Consider the following 6,109-nt stretch of genomic DNA (forward strand, 5'->3'; position numbering starts at 1 on the left):
TTAAGAGCAAATTGTAATATTTTGCTTAGGACAGCAGCAGTAACGTGATTTTAGAAAATCACCATAAATTGATGGTGTGGAATTATAGGCTGAATAAAATATGTAATCGAAGCTTAATTAGTCTAGTTTCTTATAAAAGAGACCTGTGAGCAAAGAAATTTTCTATAAAGAGATATTTAAAGTTGAGTGAGACGGTGTCAGAATGACTCCGAAATCCCCTGTTCGGTTTTTAGAAAATCATTATAATTTGTAAAAAAATGGTTATAAGATAAAATTTATATGCTTAGACTCCTTAATGAGTCTAGTTTCAAATGAAATCCAATAGAACACATTTTTAATTCTGTACAATGAGAAATTTGATTCGTAGTGAAGAGTGGTCAGATTAGTCAAACAGTGAAACAGGGGAAACTTTAAGAAAAATCTGGTATTGATTGGCCAAACCTAAAATTATGAAAATTGTATGGATGGAAGATATATGAGTCTATATTCAGGGAAAATTAACGGCAATTGATTTTGAGTTTTGTAGCTCCAGTTATAAATAATTTGGTGACTATTGCTCAGGAAAACAGCTTGTAGTGAATATGTGAATTTGTTGTAAACATTGATGAAACTATTTGAATTACTTATAAGCTGTTGCGGAAATTGATGTATGAGATATGTATATGTGGTAAAGCCGAATGGCTAATGTGAAATATATATATGAGATATGTATATGTGGTAAAGCCGAATGGCTAATGTGAAATATGTATGAGATATGTATATGTGGTAAAGCCGAACGGCTAATGTGAAATATATATAAGAGATATGTATATGTGGTAAAGCCGAATGGCTAATGTGAAATATGTATGAGATATGTATATGTGGTAAAGCCGAATGGCTAATGTGAAATATGTATGAGATATGTATATGTGGTAAAGCCTAATGGCTAATGTGAAATATGTATGAGATAAGTATATGTGGTAAAGCCGAGTGGCTAATATGAAATATGTATGAGATAAGTATATGTGGTAAAGCCGAATGGCTAATGTGAAATATGTATGAGATAAATATATGTGGTAAAGCCGAATGGCTAATGTGAAATATGTATGAGATAAGTATATGTGGTAAAGCCGAATGGCTAATGTGAAATATGTATGAGATATGTATATGTGGTAAAGCCGAATGACTAGTGTGAAATATGTAGGCGATGTGTGTATATTGTGGCTGAATGACCAAATGTGAAAGGTGTGTATTATTAGATATTTGATGAGGCAAATGAATTAAAAATATGACAGTCGATGTAAATGTTGTAACATGTGATTAAATGTACATGAAACTTGGAAATATATTCCGGGTAAGACCCGATGACTACGTGTGGAAATATATTCCGGGTAAGACCCGATGACTACGTGTGGAGATTATGTCCGGGTAAGACCCGATGACTATGTGTGGAGATTTTGTCCGCGTAAGACCCGATAACTTTGTGTGGAGATTTCATCTGAGCTAAATGTCTTGCCGATAATTCGAGTAGAGGTTAAATCTATAAGACTTCGTAATAAGAATTGCTTATAAATATATTCAATGCGAAAGGTTAAACAGGTATGTACTCCAAGTTTATATGTGAGCTTGATTTGAACTAAATCATAAGGTAGTTATGTGACGCATACGAGAGCAATCTATGAGACTATTCCTATGATTATGTGACATCGGGTCAGTGTGAGAGGTTATGTGAAATTATACAATATATCCATGTCACATGAGCTCACTTTTATGTGAAAGTTTATCTGCCTATTGTATATGATGAGATGTGCATATTCAGTAAAGGGATGGTAGGCCCGAAGGAAGAGTGAAATAAAAATACGAACAACTATGTTATAATTTGATTGTTATCTGTTGACACTGCTTAAAACTTACTAAGCATTGTAATGCTTACTCCGTTTACTTTGTTTTCTCTGTTTTATAGATCTCATTTCGAAGCTACAGGCTCGGGGATCGTCAGCAACTAGTCACACTATCACTATCCACTGTTTGTTACTGTTATGTTTAGAATTATTTTATGGCATGTATAGAATAGACCAGTGGCCGAAGAATATTTTGGTTAATGTATATAAGCCATGCGAAAATGGCATTTTTTTTAATGTGTACTTATAGAAGTTTAAATTGTATCCCTGACTGTCTTTAGTACTAATCTAAAGGAATGTTCAAAAAAAAAATTTACTGTTCTGATATGAGTTTCAAGTCCGGTAATGCCCCATTTACCTATTCCGGCGACGGATACGGGATTGGGGTGTTACAATATCCTTTTAACTAATCCTTGCATCCGTAGCTTTGATGTTGCTACTTTTCCAAAAAAACCTAGCACACAATTGATTAACTTGCTTCAACACAGACTGCAACAACAAAAACTACCTACTCCAAAATGCATAGATTTCAAATAAAGCAACCTTGATCTCAATAATGGGCTTGCAGTCAATAATGGAAAGCTGCTTAAGAACCAAAGGGACTCCTAAATAGTGAACAGTAAGCTGCCCAGCCTTGAACCCAATAACTTGCAACACGTAAACAACTTCAGCAGCTAGAACCCCTTCCATAAAGGCTTCACTCTAGGAAGCATTAAGCTAGAGACCTGACAAACTTTAAAATTCATCAAGAAAATACCAAACTGTAACAGCCCGATTTTGGGCTTAGTCGGAACAGTGGTTTCGGGACCACTATTCTGAGGCCAGAGAAAATTATTTTAGTATTATTTTATGTGTTATAATATGATTTTATAAGTGCATGTTAATTTTGGTATATTAATTTTAGCGATTTCTAGTCCAATTTCGAAAAAGGACTAAATCGCGTAAAAAGTAAAAGTTGTGTTTTAATACCTAAAGGTGTTAAATTGCCTTGTATCTTAAATTGGGGGTCTTTAAAGTGAAATTAGGCCATTGAAAGTGTGATGGCCGGCCATGGGAGACAAAATAGTTGAAAAGTCAAAATTAGACAAAATAGTTTTATTATTAACAAATAAAAAAAAGGAAAATGCTATCATTTTTCTCTTCCCCTTCACCGAAATATGCAGCAAAGAAAGGGTTTTGAAGCTGGAAAATTTCAGCAACATATTTCCCTTGCTTGTAAGTGATTTTAATGTCTTTGCTTGATGATTTTTGTATTTTTGGAACCCCTAAAGCATAAGCTTTCATAAGAGGGGATTATTTTGCAAAATGATGAAGAGTCTAGGGTTTTACCATGAGATTAAATGTGTTGTTTGCTGTGTTTTTATGGAAGATTATGAGTCCTAGTTGTCTAATAAACAACTTTTGTGAAAGAAATTGCATGAAAATACCTTAAAAAGGGCTAAATTGCTAAGTTGTAAAATGAGTTGTAAATGTGTAAAATAGTTGAAATTATGAGTTGCTATAGTTATAAAAATGGTTCATCTAGACTCAAGGAGTAAAGAAATGTGATAAAAATTAATTTACGAGCATTGGGGAAAAAGTGTAAATATGCAAAAGTTTAGGGGTCAAAATAAAAATTTAGAAAAATATGATTTTTAGACCCATATGAATATTGTGACTGATTGGTAGGCTAACTGTGATGTTATAGATGATGAAAATTGAGATTTGGACCTAGAACAGAAAGAAATCGATTTATGGACGAGTATGTCTTTTCACCTTTGTGGTATCGAGGTAAGTTCATGTGTAAATAATGTAGCATAATTGTTATTTTTAAGTTATTGATGTTAAATATATGATATGCTGATTTCTATCATGAAATATATGCTTTGTGGTTATTTTCGAATAAAATGCAAGTTATGTGTATTATCTGTTAAATATAAAGTGCTACCGAGTATTGGTTTCGGTATTTTACGGAAGATGGCAAGGAGATGTGTTCGAGGAAAATCCCGTTTGAACCTTAGGAATAGATTAGGATACAAGTGACATGTCACTAGGATGGTTGAGCATCCGAACTCGTTGAGTTGAGTCCGAGTTCACTTATGGATGCGAATGTTCGAACTCGTTGAGTTGAGTCCGAGTTCGTGAGATGTAACTAGGCATCCGAGCTCGTTGAGTTGATCCGAGTTCACTTATGGATGCGAATGCCCGAGCTTGTTGAGTTGAGTCCGAGTTCACTTATGGGCGGGTTACATGGTAGCTTGGCTACATATGTGGCACTTATGCACAAACTTTCCATGTATCCGAATTATATTCCAATGTGTTCAACGGGTAAAATTCTACTCAAATGGAGGAATACTCGAGATGAAAGGGACGTATTGGTAAATGTTGTGAAATTGATACTTTGAACAGGTATGTACTTAACCCTCGGGTTGAAAACTCGACATAACAACAATATGGTAAGATGATAAATGAAAATGTGATATGAATGTCTCGGTGATGATTATACAAACGATGTTGTATTAATTTTGTGAACAATGATCATGAATGAGTAATTTAGCCTTGACAGATTTGAGTTACTGCAGTAGTGTAACTTTGAAAATACACTAAAAATAGTGGAAAATGAGTTAGAGGCAGAATAAAATATGGGATTAAAGCTTAATGAGTCTATTTTCACATGAAAGAAACAGGGGAAGAAAAAGAATTCCATATTGTGTGATATTTGAATTCTTGTGAAATAGGGTCTGAATGAATTTGAGATTCCCTGTTCTGACTTTAAAAATTCACAAAAAATTGTACAAAAATTATTAAGAGTCATACCTTACATGCATGGATTCCTTATTGAGTCTATTTTTATGGGAAATAAACTCCATGGTCGTTGGAATTTTGTACAGTGATAAATTCGGTTTGTAGTGCACAGGGTTCAGAGTGGTCATACCCTGAAATAGGGGAGACTTTAACTAGTAAGTAGAAATATGAGTCTAGAAATATGAGTCTAGTTTCAATAGAAATAGACGATAATATTATTCGAGTCTTGTACTCTGAGATAATTGAACTTTAGTACAGAAGGGTCGGAACTATCAGACAGTGAATCAGGGGTAACTTTGAGGAATAAACTGTACTATTTGGCTTAACCAAAAATTCTGAAAATTTTATGGAAGAAATGAAAATAAGTATAGTTTTAGGGAAAATTAACAGAACTTAATTCGGAGTTTCGTAGCTCCAGATATAAATAATTTAGTGACCGTTGCTCAGAAAGACAGCTTGTAGTGAACTTGAGAATATGTTGTAAACATTGATAAAACAAGTTAATGGGTGCTTATTGTTTTCATATGAACTTACTAAGCGAAAGCTTACCCCCTCTTCTTTCCCATGTTTTCTAGAGTTTCCAGGTTAGCTCGGGTTGGAGGCCGTCAGAGATATTATCACACTGTCAAGCTAACGCTGTTGGTGTAGTGATTTCAAGTACTTTGAGCCTATGGCATGTATAGGAGTTTAAATATTAGAGTATGTGATATGGCTTTAACCATATGTGTTGGCATATTTTGATTATGGGGTTGTAAATCTATTTTAATTATGCATGCATGTGCTATGGTATTATATGATGAGTTTATAATGATTATAGTATGAATGTGGTAAAGATGTGAGTAAAATCTATGATATCTATTGCATGTGAAATTGCCATAATCATGACATGTTAGGAATGTTTAAGTACCTAATTTTGCCATGTTGTATGTTATTGTATAAGTATGCGTGTATCTATTGTGAGTGTGACAAAATGGCTTGGAAAATAGCCTTGTATTTGTCCAGGTTTTTGTACATGGGTTTGGGACACGGGCGTGTCCTTAGCACACGGGCGTGTGTTCTATACCCACACGGGCGTATGAAGCCTTAATGCAAGAGATTTTCTAAGTTTTTCATGAGTTCTCGGTTGGGTCCCGAACCACTCCGGATGTATGTTTTAGGCCTCATAAGCCCGTATATGGGACAGATTGTATGTGAAAATAAAAGTTTTTAATTATTTGAGATTTCATGGCCCTGTTTAGTATGGAAGTGTTAGTAAAAGTCAGGTAGCACCTCGAACCCCGTCCCGGCGTCGGATGCGGGCGAGGGGTGTTACACAAACACCCAGGAATGAATATGCCGACCCTTTCACAAAAATTAAAAGGTCATCTGCAAAAGACAAGTGAGTAAGATTCACTCTTTTACACTTTGGATGAAAATTGATAACTCTATGGCTGATAGCATTATCC

At 34.6% G+C, this 6,109-nt stretch overlaps 1 long non-coding RNA gene across 1 annotated transcript; it reads left to right on the forward strand.

Moving 5' to 3' along the window:
• The first annotated feature begins 3,042 nt into the window (after positions 1-3,042).
• LOC121220272 (uncharacterized) lies at positions 3,043-5,285 on the forward strand. Its single transcript, XR_005917512.1, has 3 exons — positions 3,043-3,095; positions 3,568-3,650; positions 5,240-5,285. It is a non-coding gene; the product is annotated as an uncharacterized lncRNA (long non-coding RNA).
• Positions 5,286-6,109: the final 824 nt, after the last annotated feature.

Source organism: Gossypium hirsutum, chromosome A03 (assembly GCF_007990345.1).
Source record: "Gossypium hirsutum isolate 1008001.06 chromosome A03, Gossypium_hirsutum_v2.1, whole genome shotgun sequence".
NCBI lineage: Eukaryota > Viridiplantae > Streptophyta > Magnoliopsida > Malvales > Malvaceae > Gossypium > Gossypium hirsutum.